Below are 18,326 nucleotides of genomic sequence, written 5' to 3' on the forward strand. Positions count from 1 at the left end.
GTAAGTCAATGGACTTTTTTCCATTATAGACCTATGTCAAAACACTAACCATTGCATCCACTGCAACTGAACAATAACATTCTTTATACTCCAGAGCTGAAATCATAATTCTGCAAAATACAAAGCTGAAATACTCCATAGTTCCTTATATACATGAATATTCACATATCAACTTCCACCAGTGTCGGACTGGAGTGCCAAGGGCCCACCAGTAACACTGAATCTGGTGGGCCCATTGCTCAGCTACACGCAAATATCACATTACCCTAACTCACGAGTTTATCTATGTGTCTAGGCTATTAAATAATAAACTAGGTAGTTTGTTAAATGAATGATGATATGCTGCCCTAGTCTGTACACTGCAAAACAAATGGACTGTGCCAACTATTGATGGAATGGGGCCCACCGGGGGATTCTCCAGTTTTCTCGTTGGCCAGTGTGCCTGACTTCTACCATTAAGTCTAGCCAGAATGGTTACATAGCAGCAAATGGTAATTGTCCCTCATTGTCCTGGACAAATAGGTGGAGTGGGGTCCACCAAGGTATTGTCCAGTACTACTGTTGGCCAGTCCGAGCCTCACTACCACCATTAAGTCTAGCCAGAATGGTTACATAGCAGCAAATGGTAATTGTCCCTCATTGTCCTGGACAAATAGGTGGAGTGGGGCCCACCAGGGTATTGTCCAGTTCTCCTGTTGGCCAGTCCGAGCCTCACTACCGCCATTAAGTCTAGCAAGAATGGTTACATAGCAGCAAATGGTATTTGTCCCTCATTGTCCTGGACAAATAGGTGGAGTGGGGCCCACCAGGGTATTGTCCAGTTCTCCTGTTGGCCAGTCCGAGCCTCACTACCGCCATTAAGTCTAGCCAGAATGGTTACATGGAAGTCAGTGATAATTGTCCCTCATTGTACTGGACAAATTGGTGACATGGGGATGCTGAAAGGTTTAGTACTGAAGTTTGTACATTTATTAAAATATCAGGACATATTTGAACTATTTACCAATTACCGTATTATAGACTAATGTTAATTTAACAGCCACTGCCGCCGTACCAGAGAGACGCACCATGGAGCCACGTACCGTCCACCGTGACTCAGGGTGTTTACAAGCATCAATTATTTAATTAAACCCAGGTCACTGCGGATAGAAAGAAGTGGGGCCGAAATACGGCACCTTATCGTTTCTTAATTAATTGTCGCCACTATCACCTCTCTGATTATACATCACCACTACACGCAGATAATGAAGACTTCTCGCCGGTCTCTTTCTTCTCTGTGACGAAAACTCTGGAACTTCACAGATTCCATCGACGGCAGCCATTTACAAAAGTCACACCCTGTGAAGGGTGCAGGAGATTCTCCATCGGAGCTCTGGGAACCCGTGCGAGGACCAGATGGGAAGGTAAATTGGAGGGAATTTGTCATAAGAAAATGAGCTACTGAATAAATCATTGAATTCATTAAATCATAAAAAGACGTTAAATGTATTTATTTAAATATTTTATTTTGTCATGTTTAACATCACAAGTTCACAACATATATAAAAAATGCAGAATTCACGCTGGCCATTAGGCCTAGTATTAGACTCATACACCTTGCTCTTCACATGGACATTAGACTCAATTTGTATTATCTACCTGAGAATGCTCTGGGAAAGGGTCAGCTGTGAGCTGTGACATCACCTATTGTGAATGGTGGATCCTGTGTTATCTGCTGTGTATAGAGGTGTTATCAGTCATTGTACAGGAGGAGGAGGTGAGCTGTGACATCACCTATTGTGAATGGTGGAGCCTGTGTTATCTACTGTATATAGAGGTGTTATCAGTCATTTGCATTAGGAGGTGAGCTGTGTTATCATCTATTGTGAATGGTGGATCCTGTGTCATCTACTGTATATAGAGGAGTTATCAGTCATTGTATAGGAGGAGGAGGTGAGCTGTGACATCACTTATTGTGAATGTTGAATCCTCTGTTATATTCTGCATAAAGAGGAGATATCAGTCATTGTACAAGTGGGGAGTAGGTGAGCTGTGACATCGCCTATTGTGAATGGTGGATCCTGTGTTATCAACTGTATATAGGGGGGTTATATTTAGAAAATAGCATATAAACCTGATTTCAGCAATATGCCATTTCCTGATAATACATTCCCTTTAAAGTTTTGATTTCCCAATGAAGATTCTCCACAAGGTCTCACCAGCCGACACTTCCACATCACAGTACTGCTGTCCTATCATGTGTCCCCAAATAACCTACAAACTCTGCATTCCCTGATAGTCTGAACCAATTGGACTTTTCATCCTCCTTTGCCATATTTGTATAATTTTTCTTTAAATGTGTCCAGAGAAAACAATTCCCTTTTCTTTTCCCCAAATATCCCCAGCTGCTGTCACAGAAGTTCTTCCATTAGGTCTTCGTTAGTGTTCCAGCCAGTGGTAGCGTCTTCCCGTGACCAGGGGGCATTGTGACTTCTGCCCCTTTATATTAACAACTCTGATGCTTTATTGCAGCTGAATTCTTCATCAAGTCATTGACTCTTATTGAATCCTCCTTATAGTAAGGATATAAATGCTGACTGTGTGAGATGAATCACATCACTGAGGTTTAATGCTCGGGATACCATGAGTCAGGCATTATAGCAATGTCATGGGATGTGCTTTTTCCACCAATGTCGATGAGATGGACAGTCATGGCTTCTAGGTTATTCCTAGATGAGTAGGAGGAACATCATATTAAGGTTTGACTTTCCTCAAAATACGACGAGTATGATAAGTAGGTGAACACCCTGTCCCAGCTTTACACCCAACTTTTCTGGATTCCTGATAAGTCTTACATCTCTACAGAAATATGGACTTTCTCCATTAAGTTTAGTGACATCACTATGAGTTTCATAACAGAATCCAGATTGGTCTTCCGTCACTTTGAAAAAGATGGTAGAACCAGGTCACATCCATGAACTGGACCCAAAGGGGCTAAGATGTAACAAGATTATGACCACTGTTACGGTTGATTTGGCCATTTTAAGAGTCAGAAGAACAAGGTCACATCCACCCGGGGACTAGATTACTTATCATCAGCCATCCCAAGAAAGATTAGGATAAGCAAATGATTAGATGTTCCACGTCTGAACCACATCGAGCCACAATTGGTAAAGAGTGTCACGTATCACCAGTACTTAAGTTGAGTTGACCCCCAAATTTTCCAAACTCTTGGAATCCAAATCAAAGTAGTGATGCCCCATTTACAGTGGGGAAAATAAGTATTTGATCCACTGCCGATTGTGTAAGTTTTCCCATCTACAAAGAATGGAGAGGCCCGTAATTTTTTTCGTAGGTACACTTCAACTGCAAGAGACAGAATCTAAAAATAAAAAAAAAACAGAATATCACATTGTATGATTTTTACATAATTATATTTGAATTTATTGCATGAAATAAGTATTTGATCACGACCAACCAGCAAGAATTCTGGCTCCCACAGACCTGTTATTTTTTTCTTTAAGAAGTCTCCTACTCTGCATTCATTACCTGGATTAATTGCACCTGTTTGAACTCGATAGTTGTATAAAAAACACCTGTCCACACACTCAATCATACTCCAACTCCAACCTCTCCACAGTGGCAAAGACCAAAGAGCTGTCAAAAGGCAACCAGGGACAAAATTAGGTCGGGATGTGCTACAGGACAATAGGCAAGCAGCTTGGTGAGAAGGCAATAACTGTTGGCACAATTATTATAAAATGGAAGAAACACAATCTGTCAATCTTCCTCAGTCTGGGGCTCCATGAAAGACCTTGCCTCATGGGGTAAGGATGAGTCTGAGAAAGGTCAGGAGTCAGCCCAGAACTACACGGTAGGACTTGGTCAATGACCTAAAGAGAGCTGGGACCACAGTCTCAAATATTACTGTTATTACCACACTATGTCATTATGGATTAAAATCCTGCAGGGCACGCAAAGTCCCCAAGGTCATGCCAGTACATGTCCAGGCCTGTTTGAAGTTCATCAGTGACCATCTGGATGATCCAGAGGAGGCATCGGAGAAGGTCATGTGGTCAGATGAGACCAAAATAGAACTTTTGGTATCAACTCCACTTGCTGTATTTGGAGAAAGAAGAAGGATGAGTACCACCCCAAGAGCATCATCCCAACAGTGAATCATGGTGGGTGAAACATCATACTTTGGGGGTGCTCTTCTGCAAAGGGAACAGGATGACTGCACCGTATTGAAGGGAAGATGGATGGGGTCATGTATTTTGGCCAACAACCTCCTTCCCTCAGTAGGAGCATTGAAGATGGGTCATGGCTTCCAGCATGACAATGACCTGAAACACACAGCAAAGGCAAATAAGGAGTGGCTCCGTAAGAAGCATTTAAAGGTCCTGGAGTGGCCTAGCCAGTCTCCAGAGCTGAACTCAATAGAAAATCTTTGGAGGGAGCTGAAGCTCAATGTTGCCCAGCGACAGGCCCAAAACCTGAAAGATCTGGAGAAGATCGGTATGAAGGAGGGGGGCCAAAATCCCTGCTGCAGTGTGTGCAAACCTGGTCAAGAACTATAGGAAATGTCTGATCTCTGTAATTGCAAACAAAGATTTCTGCACCAAATATTAAGTTCTGTTATTGTATTGCATCAAATACTTATTTTTTTAAATAAAATGCAACTTAATTATGTAAAAATCATACAATGTGATTTTTTGGGTTTTATTTTTAGATTCTGCCTCTCACAGTTGAAATGTACCTACAATAAAAATTACAGCCCTCTCCATTTTTTGGGAAAACTTGCAAAATCAGCAGTGTATCAAATACTTATGTCCCTCACAGTATACTGATACCCAACTAGACTCTGAAAACCAAGACCATGGGAAAAGCAGATGACTTAAAGGGAATCTGTCACCCTATTTTTTGCTTATCAGCTGCCGGCACCGACATCAGGGGCTTATCAACAGCATTCTGTAATGCTGTAGATAAGCCCCCGATGTACCCTGAAAGATAAGAAAAATGAGTTAAGCCCCCGTCACACACAGTCACAGTCAAGTTTTGTGACGCAACAGCGATCTCACCAGCGAGATCGCTGTGTGTGACAGCTATCAGCGACCGGCCCCCCTGCCGGGTATCGCTAATCGCTGTTGAAATGTCTGGACATTTTTGTGGTCGCTGGTCTCCCGCTGGTCAGCACACATCGCTGCGTGTGACAGGCGGGAGACCAACGACCAGCGAGCAGGAGCTGGTAACTAAGGTACACATCGGGTTTCTTAGGGGGCGCGCTGTGCCTAGAAACCCGATGTGTACCTTAGTTACCAGCGCGCTGATGCAGGGAGCTGGTAACCAAGGTACACATCGGCTTTCTAAGTGCTGCGCACCCCTTAGAAACCCGATGTGTAACTTGGTTATCAGCTCCCTGCATCAGCGCGCTGGTAACTAAGATGCACTGCGGGTAACTAAGCGACGTGCGTCGCTTGTTACCCGCGTGTCGCTGGTCCTGATCGCTGGTGAAGCTACCTGTTTGACAGCTCACCAGCGATCACATAGCAACTCACCAGCTATCCTGACAAGGTGATATCATTGTCAGGATCGCTGGTGAGTCGCTATGTGTGACGGGGCCCTTAGATTATACTCACCGGGGGTCGGTCCAGTCTTGGCCCGATGGGTGTTGTGGTCCGGTGCCTCTCTTCTTCTAACGGTGATGTCTTTTTCTTTGCTGCTTGTCGTGGCTCCGGTGCAGGTGCACTGCTCTGCCCTGTTGAGGGCAGAGCAGAATACTGAAGTGCGCAGGCGCCGGACCTCTCACGGCGCCTGCACACTGCAGGACTCTGCTCTGCCCTCAACAGGGCAGAGCAGTACACCTGCACAGGAGCCACGACAGGCAGCAAAGAGTACGTCACCGTTAGTGTTGAGCATTCCGATACCGCAAGTATCGGGTATCGGCCGATACTTGCTGTATCGGAATTCCGATACCGACTTCCGATATTTTTTCAATATCGGAAGTCGGCATCGGAATCGGAAGTTCAAAGTTGATTGACAGCCTGACGTCATCATGATGCGCGGTGTGTGCGCATCATGATGCGCCGTCATTTCGGGCCTTCCGGGGGTCTCTGCCGGCCTGCCGGGGGGCTGTGTGGACTGCCCGGGGTCTGTACCGGCCTGCCGGGGGGCTGGGCACCCTGTGGGGGTCTGTACCGGCCTGCCGGGGGGCTGTGCCGGCCTGCCGGTGGTCTGTGCACCCTGTGGGGGTCTGTACCGGCCTGCCGGGGGGCTGTGCCGGCCTGCCGGGGGGCTGTGCTGATGTCCGGGGGTCTGTGCAAGCATCGTCCGATGGGACTATAAGTCCCATCTGGCGATGCCTGCTACCATGACAGTGATTGACACATTAGCCAATGATAGGACAGTAGTAGTCCCATCATCCGGCTAATGTGTTAAATGTTAAAAAAAAAAAAAAAAACTACTACATACATACTACATGCATGCTACATACATACTACATGCTACATACATACTACATATATACTACATGCATGCTACATACATACTACATGCTACATACATACTACATATATACTACATACATACTACATACATACTACATGCTACATACATACCACATACATACTACATACCACATACATACTACATACATGCTACATGCTACATACATACTACATATATACTACATGCATGCTACATACATACTACATACATACTACATGCTACATACATACCACATATATACTACATACATACTACATACAATACATACATAGACATACAGTACATATAACATAGAGTAACATACTTACCAATACTTGTCACATTGTTCCCCGAAGCCATTGTCTTTTACGGAATAAATATTAACATAACAAACCACAAAAATACTCACCCACGATCCGAAGCAGTCCACGAGTGTGTCCCACGACGATCTTGGGTAGAGAACTGCAGCATCAGCTGATGCTGCCGTTCTCTACGGGCTGCAGGAATCCAATGACGGAAGCTAGGTATCCTTCCGCACTGTATTCCTCCGCCACTTAAAAAAAAAAAAGTCCCTAGTCTCACTTTATGCCATTGCTGTGTGGGAAATTCCCACACAGCAATGGCATAAAGTGAGACTAGGGACTTTTTTTTTTTTAAGTGGCGGAGGAATACAGTGCGGAAGGATACCTACCTTCCGTCATTGGATTCCTGCAGCCCGTAGAGAACGGCAGCCATCAGCTGATGCTGCAGTTCTCTACCCAAGATCGTCGTGGGACAAACTCGTGGACTGCTTCGGATCGTGGGTGAGTATTTTTGTGGTTTGTTATGTTAATATTTATTCCGTAAAAGACAATGGCTTCGGGGAACAATGTGACAAGTATTGGTAAGTATGTTACTCTATGTTATATGTACTGTATGTCTATGTATGTATTGTATGAATGTATTGTATGTAGTATGTATGTAGTATATATGTGGTATGTATGTAGCATGTAGTATGTATGTAGTATGTATGTAGCATGCATGTAGCATGCAGTATGTATGTAGCATGCATGTAGTATATATGTAGTATGTATGTGGTATGTATGTAGCATGTAGTATGTATGTAGCATGCATGTAGTATGTATGTAGTATGTATGTAGCATGCATGTAGTATATATGTAGTATGTATGTAGCATGTAGTATGTATGTAGCATGCATGTAGTATATATGTAGTATGTATGTAGCATGTAGTATGTATGTAGCATGCATGTAGTATGTATGTAGTATGTATGTAGTATGTATGTGGTATGTATGTAGCATGTAGTATGTATGTAGCATGCATGTAGTATATATGTGTTATGTATGTAGCATGCATGTAGCATGCATGTAGTATGTATGTAGTATGTATGTAGTATGTATGTAGCATGTAGCATGCATGTAATATGTATGTAGTATATATGTGGTATGTATGTAGCATGTAGTATATATGTAGCATGCATGTAGTATATATGTAGTATGTATGTAGCATATATGTAGTATGTATGTAGCATGTAGTATGTATGTAGCATGCAGTATGTATGTAGCATGCATGTAGTATATATGTAGTATGTATGTAGCATATATGTAGTATGTATGTAGCATGTAGTATATATGTAGTATGCATGTTGCATGCATGTAGTATATATGTAGTATGCATGTTGCATGCATGTAGTATATATGTAGTATGTATGTTGCATGTAGTATATATGTAGTATGAATGTAGCACGTATGTAGTATGTAGTATGAATGTAGCATGTATGTAGTATGCATGTTGTATGTATGTAGCATGTATGTAGCATGTAATTTTTTTTTTTTTTTTTTTTACATTCAACACATTAGCCGGATGATGGGACTACTACTGTCCCATCATTGGCTAATGTGTCAATCACTGTCATGGTAGCAGGCATCGCCCGATGGGACTTGTAGTCCCATCGGACGATGCCTGCACAGACCCCCGAAGCCTGCACAGACCACCGGCAGGCCGGCACAGCCCCCCGGCAGGCCGGCACAGCCCACCGGAGCCTGCACAGACCACCGGCAGGCCGGCACAGCCCCCCGGCAGGCCGGCACAGACCACCGGAGCCTGCACAGACCCCTTGGCAGGCTGGCACAGCCCCCCGAAAGGCCCGTACAGACCCCAGAGAGGCTGTACAAGGCAAAAACAGGGTTTTTCTTATTCCGATACCGGAAGTCCCATAGACTTGAATGGGACTTCCGGTATCGGAATCGGCGATACCGATACTTTTTTTTTTAAGATCGGCCGATCCATTCCGATCCGATACTTTGAAGTATCGGACGGTATCGCTCAACTCTAGTCACCGTTAGAAGATGGGAGGCGTCGGACGGGAGGGCGACACCCATCGGACCGGACCAAACGCCAGGGTGAGTATAATCTAAAGGTACTGTCACACTTAGCGATGTACCAGCGATCCCGACCAGCGATATGACGCGGTTAGGATCGCTGGTACATCGCTAAGTGGTCGCTAGTGAGCTGCCACACAGGCAGATCTCACTAGCGACATCGCTGGGGACGGGGGTCGCTACTTACCTGTCACACCAGGCGATCCTGCGTCCTCCCGCCTGGCTCCACGCGTCGCTCGTCGTCACAGCAGGAAGCGCCGCAGGAAGCTGACGACAAGAAACGGTCCAGGACGTTCTCGCGCGATCAGCGATAACCAGCGGGGGAGCCGGTCGTAGGTAAGTATCAGACACAGCGATATCGCTAGCAATATCGCTATAACGTCACTAGTTATAGCGATATTGCTAGCGATATCTCTTAGTGTGACATGACCTTAACTCTTTTTTCTTATCTTCAGGTTACATCGGGGGCTTTTCTACAGCATTACAGAATGCTGCAGATAAGCCCCTGATGTCGGTGCCAGCAGCTGATAGGTGAAAAATAGGGTGACAGATTCCCTTTAAGCCAATCCACCAAGGGTCAAGGGTAACAAGTATGTGATCTCCACTACTTGGGATGACAACCCAAATTTTCTGAAAGCCTTTGAGAACAAGCATTTTCAACTTTTGAAAGACGGGTTACAGATTGTTCTATAGTTATCCAGCTTTCCCAAAAACAAGGGGGATTCAAGGACTTAAATGCACAATGGTCCTCTGCTATCCACAGTCCAGATTATTCCACTATATAAACCTATGACGAGTGTAGGAAATGTGAGATCTACTCCTGTGACTTCGTGATATTCCAACACTGCCCCTGGTCCGTGACATTAGAATTTGCTTGAACGTCAAAGATTAGCTTTCCTGTTAATTATCCCTTCCTATACCAGAGAGTTCAAACAGTGTTAATTAACTTCTGCTGGAAAAGTGCTCACATGGTATACGTGTCAATTATAGATAAATGTAGCACTAATGCCTGCGATGAAATCAGCACATTGCACCAGCAAAATGAATGCAGCTTTTTGTTGTGTACCTGCCGACATGGCTGCTTCCCGCTGCTGTGTTTTCCATTTTTACAGTCATTTTCCATTTGCAATAACCACAGATATATTTGATAACAGATGTTAAATTGAGATCATTAACGTTTCCCCGGCAGCTGGAACTCAAAAGGGGAGCATTAGCCTATGGCGAAACGTCAGCTGATGCCAATGGGACCATAGATTAAATGATCACCATTAACAATCTGACCATCAATAATCGCCATGTCTATGCTACTGGAAAATTTCTCTCTTGGTCAAAAGTCCAGCAATTACTCACTCCTGTACTCGTTGGTGCTACTATTGGGATATACTTGTTGTAGGGCCTGTGGTGTAGTAACCACTGAGTCTGCTAGGGGGCGCTGTGTGGATGTCCCAGGAGAAAAGATGAATGGCAGAATACGGAATGGCCGTCATGTATCCCAAAGTGGGTGGCTTTGGAATGGAGACTTATGTGTTGTTCAGCAATGATATTGCTGAGGAGTTGTTTCAATGTGTAAGGGAGAAGTCTCCAGGTAACTAGAGAGATGGGCAGACCTGGTTACCTACAAACCCACCCAGGGGGTGTGTTTAAAGCACTCTTGGAAAGAGTGTGTAAATGCTTGAAGGACCTGCGATGAGGTCAGAGTCATGTGACCCGGTGGGCGTGGCTATGAACCATATAATGTGGCCAGGGTAGGTCACAGGTGGTGAATGCTGGGACCCGGTTGGTCCAGTGTGGAAGGTCCCGCTGAGATGGGGCTTCCTGCCTGACAGCACGTGTGGACGCTGTGAGTAATGGCTGCAAGTGCCTAAGAGTTCCCTGGAGGGAATGAATGTCTGCAGTATGGAGAAGCAGCCATGAGAGAGAACCCTGACGGGGTGAGATATAACTGTGAGGCTGAAAAGCCTGTGTATTGGACATTGCTAACAGACTGAAGCTCTGTCATGGATGCTATGCCATTTATATATTGCTGGTCATGGTTTATGATGTTTAATAAACCGCATGGACTATACAGGTTTATGGAAAACCTGTGCTGGATCTGATTTTGTGGCTGCCAAGCGAGTGATCCCCTACTTAAATGACAGCGCTACCTCACAGGCCAGAAAGGAAGTTTCACAGTGTGAATCCTACAACCAACAGCTCCTCGCACCTCAGTTCCCTGGAAACACAGTAGCGTGACATACAGTCATGGCCAAAAGTATTGACACCCCTGCAATTCTGTCAGATAATATTCAGTTTCTTCCTGAAAATGATTGCAAACACAAATTCTTTGGTATTATTATCTTCATTTAATTTGTCTTAAATGAAAAAACACAAAAGAGAATGAAGCAAAAAGCAAAACATTGTTAATTTCACACAAAACTCCAAAAATGGGCCGGACAAAAGTTTTGGCACCCTCAGCCTAATACTTGGTTGCACAACCTTTAGCCAAAATAACTGCGACCAACCGCTTCCGGTAACCATCAATGAGTTTCTTACAATGCTCTGCTGGAATTTTAGACCATTCTTCTTTGGCAAACTACTCCAGGTCCCTGATATTTGAAGGGTGCCTTCTGCAAAATGCCATTTTTAGAAGTCTCCAGTGCTTTCTCTCAAACCATTTTCTAGTGCTTTTTGAAGTGTGTTTTGGGTTATTGTCCTGCTGGAAGACCCATGACCTCTGAGGTAGACCCAGCTTTCTCACACTGGGCCCTAAATTATGCTGCAAAATTTGTTGGTAGTCTTCTGACTTCATAATGCCATGCACATGGTCAAGCAGTCCAGTGCCAGAGGAAGCAAAGCAACCCCAAAACATCAGGGAACCTCCGCCATGTTTGACTGTAGGGACCGTGTACTTTTCTTTGAATGCCTCTGCTTTCTCCTGCAAACTCTATGTTGATGCTTTTGCCCTAAAAGCTCTACTTTTGTCTCATCTGACCAGAGAACATTCTTCCAAAATGTTTTAGGCTTTTTCAGGTAAGTTTTGGCAAACTCCAGCCTGGCTTTTTTATGTCTCGGGGTAAGAAGTGGAGTCTTCCTGGGTCTCCTACCATACAGTCTCTTTTCATTCAGATGCCGACGGATAGTACGGGTTGACACCGTTGTACCCTCGGACTGCAGGGCAGCTTGAACTTGTTTGGATGTTAGTGGAGGTTCTTTATACAACATCCGCACAATCTTGCGTTGAAATCTCTTGTCAATTTTTCTTTTCTGGCCACATCTAGGGAGGTTAGCCACAGTGCCATGGGCTTTAAACGTCTTGATGACACTGCGCACGGTAGACACAGGAACATTCAGGTCTTTGGAGATGGACTTGTAGCCTTGAGATTGCTCATGCTTCCTCACAATTTGGTTTCTCAAGTCCTCAGACAGTTCTTTGGTCTTCTTTCTTTTCTCCATGCTCAATGTGGTACACACAAGGACACAGGACAGAGGTTGAGTCAACTTTAATCCATATCAACTGGCTGCAAGTGTGATTTAGTTATTGCCAACACCTGTTAGGTGCCACAGGTAAGTTACAGGTGCTGTTAATTACACAAATTAGAGAAGCATCACATGATTTTTTGAACAGTGCCAATACTTTTGTCCACCCTCTTTGTTATGTTTGGTGTGGAATTATATCCAATTTGGCTTTAGGACAATTCTTTTTGTGTTTTTTCATTTAAGACAAATTAAATGAAGATAATAATACCAAAGAATTTGTGTTTGCAATCATTTTCAGGAAGAAACTGAGTATTATCTGACAGAATTGCAGGGGTGTCAATACTTTTGGCCATGACTGTAGGAGAGCAAAGGACATTGAGATTTACTGAAGTCACACCTTAAGGAACGTCTAGGATCTTCTGTGACCTTGGAGAGGATTTGGGACTACTTCTTCCAATGTCATGATTGAGAAGGTCCTTGAGATTCACCTGAGATGATTATGCTCCTCTCACTTTTGTGGATGAAAACCAGGACCTGCTCTGTCTGGCATCTAGAGAGGGTCATCATAGATGAAACCATACATGGTGACCATTTCAGAATTCGGGAAATATTTAGAAAACACATTGACAAAACTTTGTTTTCCTGAAACTCATCTATGTGAATTCTGATACGTAGAAGTATAATGAGAATAATGTTATTCTGCAGTGTAAAAAAAATCCCAACAGCTAACATGCCTGAGGTTGACTTTTTGCATATTAGATGTGGAATTTATTTTCTTTAGGGAGACAGAGAAGAGACAATTCACAGAAAGTAATACTATCCATACTTAAATAATTTACACTAAGAGATAGATTGGTACTATTAACAGTACCTACATAATATACAGGAAGAGAAAAGGAGGTAGTACTATCAGTACCTACAGAATTTACAGGAAGAGACAAGAAAGAAGTACTATCAGTGCCTACATAGTTTAGAGGAAAAGACAAGGAGGTAATACTATCAGTGCCTACATAATATACAAGAAGAGAAAAGGAGGCAGTACTATCAGTACCTACATAATATTCAGGAAGAGAAAAGGAAGCAGCACTATGAGTACCTACATAATTTACAGGAAGAGACAAGAAAGTAGTACTATCAGTGCCTACATAATTTACAGGAAGAGACAAGGAGATAGTACTATCAGTACCTACATAATATAGAGGAAGAGACAAGGAAGTAGTACTATCAGTACCTACATAATATAGAGGAAGAGACAAGGAAGTAGTACTATCAGTACCTACATAATATAGAGGAAGAGACAAGGAAGTAGTACTATCAGTACCTACATAATATATTGAGGAAGAGACAAGGAAGTAGTACTATCAGTACCTACATAATATATAGGAAGAGACAAGGCAGTAGTACTATCAGTACCTACATAATTTACAGGAAGAGACAAGGAGGTAGTATTATCAGTGCTTACATAATTTACAGAGGTCTAAGGGGTAAGGTTTCTCCTTGTGGAGAGTGACATGCCAGCTCTGGCTTGTCAAGGTAAGGAGGCTTATTCGCCATGCAATGCTCCTCTGGGAAAATAATATGCAAATCGCCTCTTCAGAGAAAAAGAGGACTTGAACTCTATAGCGCCACCTGTTGGTAGTAGCGATCCTACACTTCACAATTAACCCTTTAACGAGTCTTGTAATATGACTTAGGCTTTTATCCTAAGTCATATTACAAGACTCGTTAAAGGGTTGTGCATTGTAGGATCGCTACTACCAACAGGTGGCGCTATAGAGTTCAAGTCCTCTTTTTCTCTGAAGAGGCAATTTGCATACATAATTTACAGGAAGACAAAAGGAGATAGTACTATCAGTACCCATGCAATATGCAGGAAGGGACAGGGAGATAGTACTATCAGTACTCATGTAATATAACGGAACAGACAAGGAGATAGTACTGTCAGTACTCATGTAATATACAGGAAGAGACTAGGAGGTAGTACTATCGGTACCTATATAATATATAGTAAGAGACAGGGAGATAGTACTATTAGTATGTATTCAATATGCAGAAAGACAGCGAGATAGTACTGTCAGTACCCATATTAAACACAGGAAGAGACAGGGAAATAATGCTATCAGTATCTGCATAATATACAGGAATATGCATTGAGACAATACTATCAGTATCTATGTAATATACAGGAAGAAATAGTACTATGAGAATCCTCATAATATTGAGATACAGGGAGGTAGTACTATCAATACCTACATAATTTACAGTAAGATATAGGGAGATAGTAATATCAGTACCTATATCATCAGGAATACACAAGGAGTTAATACTATCATTACCTATATAACTTACAGGAACAGACAGGGAGGTAATACCATCTGTGCTTAAACACTTTACGCCAAGAAATTGGGTTGTAGTACATAATTTTCAGGAAGAGACAGGGATGTAGTACTATCAATACCTACATAACCTACAGTGACATTCAGGTAGCATGCTTAGTTATGTTTAAATTATTCCAAAAATATACAGGGAGGAAGTACTATCTGTACTTGTATTATTTCCTGGCAGAAACAAGTAGGCTGTACTACCTGTGTCTAAATAACACATAATGATACAAGAAGGCAGCACTATATTTTTGTCCATGTCATGTACAGGTAGACAAGGAGACTGTAATAAATATGTGTCCACATGGTTTATATGGCGCACAAGGAGTAAATACTATGCCTACATAATTTACACAGGGAGATGATGGGGTAGTATTCTCTGTACCTACATAATTTATAATAACATATACTGTATATTGGTAGCATTACAACGGTCTAAATTACTTACATGGAGAAACAGGAAGACAGCACTATCTGAGCCCAAATAATTTACATTGAGTGACAGGTAGTTCAGTACTATCTATATCTACATGAATTACAGTAAAATACATGGATACAGTACTGGCTGTGTCTGAATTATTCACCGAGATACAGGAGTGCAGTACTATTTATGACTGTCACTTAAAGGCTAATATAGGCAGCAGGACAATCTTGACTTTTACGGATTTACAGGGAATGACAGAGAGGTAGCACTACAATATCTGTTTCTATATAATTTATAGGGAGAGACAGAAAGGCAGTACTATCTGAGCTGTGAGGTAGCGCTGTCATTCATGGTTAGGGGACACTCGCTTGGCAGCAAATAAATCACATCCGGTACGGGTTTTCCATAAAACCATATCAGTCCGTGAGGTTTATTCACCATCATAAACCACAGCAGCAATATACAACAGCTTAGCGTCCATTATATAGCTTCACATTACAGCATAGCGTCCAGGATCTCGAGACCGGGCACTCATTACACCTTACCCCCCAGGTCGAGAGAACCGTCTCCATCTGTCATACGGCCTCATCTCTGCGTTAGGCCTCCCCCGCCCCCAGCAGTCAAAATATCGGTCATTGTCTTTGACCCTCCAGTTGCAGTCTGTCTGCGTCATCAGACACTGTTTAGTCACCACCCTCCTAGAGTGCGCTTCGTCACCTGACCGTTCTCCCACTGACCGACTCTCAGTTGGTACAGTCATCAGTCTTAATCGGTCCTACTGTCTGGCCTGAGTCTGACTCATTCAGCGTCTCACAGGAACTGTGGTCTCTCAGCCTCGCACAGCCCGTCGAACTGCCACTTGCTGACATTCTTCTGCCACCTGCCATGTCACTACTTGGAGGAACCCTTCGGGTCCTCCTTACATCTTGGGTTGAAGGCGGCCGCCACCTGGTATTTCGTACTTCTTTATTAATTCGCTGACAGTCCAGCCTCAACTGCTCAATTTCTTGCAGGTACCCCACTCGATACTCCACGAGCATCCGAAAGTCTCTCAGGCTCTCCATGGAGCCAACCACGATGATGGGAATTCTACCCACTTCACTGGATACCGGGTTTTCATTATCAGGAGGGATCCTCACCCTCACCACACCGGAGATATCCACGAGGTCTTGCATCACCTTCCCGGATCTTCCAATGATTCTCCCAATCAGAGCTTTGGGTACTCCGCAGACCCCTCTGATGCATAGCCTCCCTGGCTAACTCCAGGCGTCGAGCAGCCTTCACATTACTCCGTCTGACCAGCTGTTTGGCGTGGAGACATTGTAGATGCATCTCTTTCAGGACAGCTAACCAGTTTGCTGTATCTTCCCTGGCTGATATTATCACCAACTGCCGAGTCTCAGGTGCCCAGTGCACCTTACACGCCCTGACCGCCTCTTTGAAAGCCTCATGCACACCTTCCTCAGCACAGGCTTCTTGCGTGTCTTCGGGTACCTCAATTACAGATTTGAAGGTCGTGGTCTTGCTCTCTTCCTGGACAGAAGACTCTGGCTTTACCATGGACACTTCCCTCACTACAGTTGACCCGACCAGGTGACTATCTTCTTCCGTTCATTACTCACCAACTTCACAAGATTTTATCTCATCACGACCCTTTGCGAAGATGGATAATGGCCGTTCTGTCATGTTATCACTCGCGCTCACCAGCGGTAAATCTTCGGCCAACTTCCTCTCCTGCCGAAGATCTCTTACAGTTTCTTTGAGTTCTTCCACCTCTTCCCTAAGGGTCTTGTTCACACTTTGCCAGGTGGACAGGTGACCTCTGAGCTCCAAGACTTCTTTCTCAAGCTCTTCGACCCTGTGCTCGGCCGTTTGTCTCAGGACTCTTTCTCGTTTGACATGTTCATCCACCTCTTGTCTGAGGGCCTTATTCAGTCCTTGCCACGTTACCATGTGACCTTTGAGCTCAGAGACTTCTTTCTCTAGCTCCTCTAGTCTGTGCTCCCTGTCTCTCTCAGAGCCACAGTCACCCCCAGAGTCTGAGTCACCCCGACCTGTCGAGCAATCCCTCCAGTTATCCATTAACCGTGCGAACACTCCAGCCGTTTTATCAACCAGGTCAATGTCAGTCCTGTCACGAGATGTCAGGTCCGTCCGTTGGGTCGACGTACCCCTTTTCCTGGTCACTTCTACCTCTGACCTCTCCACGTCAGGAGCCGTCACCGTCTTAGTATCGGTTAGCCCAACCGTAGGAGCGTCTCCACCCTCCAGGGATATGTCATCAAACCTGACAAAGTCCCGGCCCCACTCCAAGGCATACACTAAGTCTGGTGGTATACTGCCACCTTGGCACTCACTGCCTCCATTCCCCCCAAACATTACTCTGTCTACCGCACAGTTCACAGTGACCCCATGTTTACAGCAAACCTGGACCCTTTTCTCGGTCAGACAGAAAGTGAGAGGAGTAACTGTTAAGGGGAGAATATATGGCATATGAATATATACAAGAATCAAAAACTGTACCACTATATAGACGCTTTTAGGATCATGTTGCTTTAAGATATTTCTGATTTTCTGCTGAATCATTTCTGTGTAGGACCCACCTAGGCTTCATGTAATACCGCAATACTGGGTGGATCGGGTGGATCGGGCTAAAGAACAATACTTATGTACACGGTGATTATGTAGCATATGAGAATAGTAAACAGTAACTCAGAAACGTACATAGTGATATGTAGCGGCATGGGAACGGTAAATAATAACTTAGAAATGTACCCATGATGTAATAACACAAACTCTGTATAAAAGCTGTTCATTTTTGGATTAAAGACAGAGAAGAATCATACTGACACGATACACCTTGTCTTGTGTATTCTTTTCTCCGTGCACATACAATCTCTACCAAAGATCCAATTTGGCCGCAGACAATTAAGACGGGCCACACCCTAGTGCGGCAGAAATCAACATTCCTACCAGAGTCACCTGACTCTTTGAGTCCAACCGTCCTGAGATTCTTTCCCGATGCAGCATCACGGTACACACTTGCGGCCAGTCATCACCCGGAAAGAATAACCCACATTCTGGAAACGACATACACGTACACTGCAGCACTCCAGACATACCCACTGAGTCAACTAGTGCTGCCATGTCCTGAACCACCCCAATTTGGGTTACCGCCCCCTCCCGGGACTCCACCCCTTTTTTGGATTACCACTCCTATT

At 43.9% G+C, this 18,326-nt stretch overlaps 1 long non-coding RNA gene across 1 annotated transcript in view; it reads right to left on the reverse strand.

The window, feature by feature from the left end:
• Positions 1 to 1,727: 1,727 nt before the first annotated feature.
• LOC141084896 (uncharacterized) overlaps positions 1,728 to 18,326 on the reverse strand; it is a 233,498-nt gene continuing 216,899 nt past the window's right edge. Inside the window, exon 3 of the long non-coding RNA XR_012231163.1 lies at positions 1,728 to 3,361. This is a non-coding gene — a long non-coding RNA (uncharacterized lncRNA). The remainder of the gene's footprint in view (positions 3,362 to 18,326) is intronic.

This window comes from Dendrobates tinctorius, unplaced genomic scaffold (genome assembly GCF_039654945.1).
Source record: "Dendrobates tinctorius isolate UK_male_01 unplaced genomic scaffold, ASM3965494v1 ptg000028l, whole genome shotgun sequence".
Taxonomy (NCBI): domain Eukaryota; kingdom Metazoa; phylum Chordata; class Amphibia; order Anura; family Dendrobatidae; genus Dendrobates; species Dendrobates tinctorius.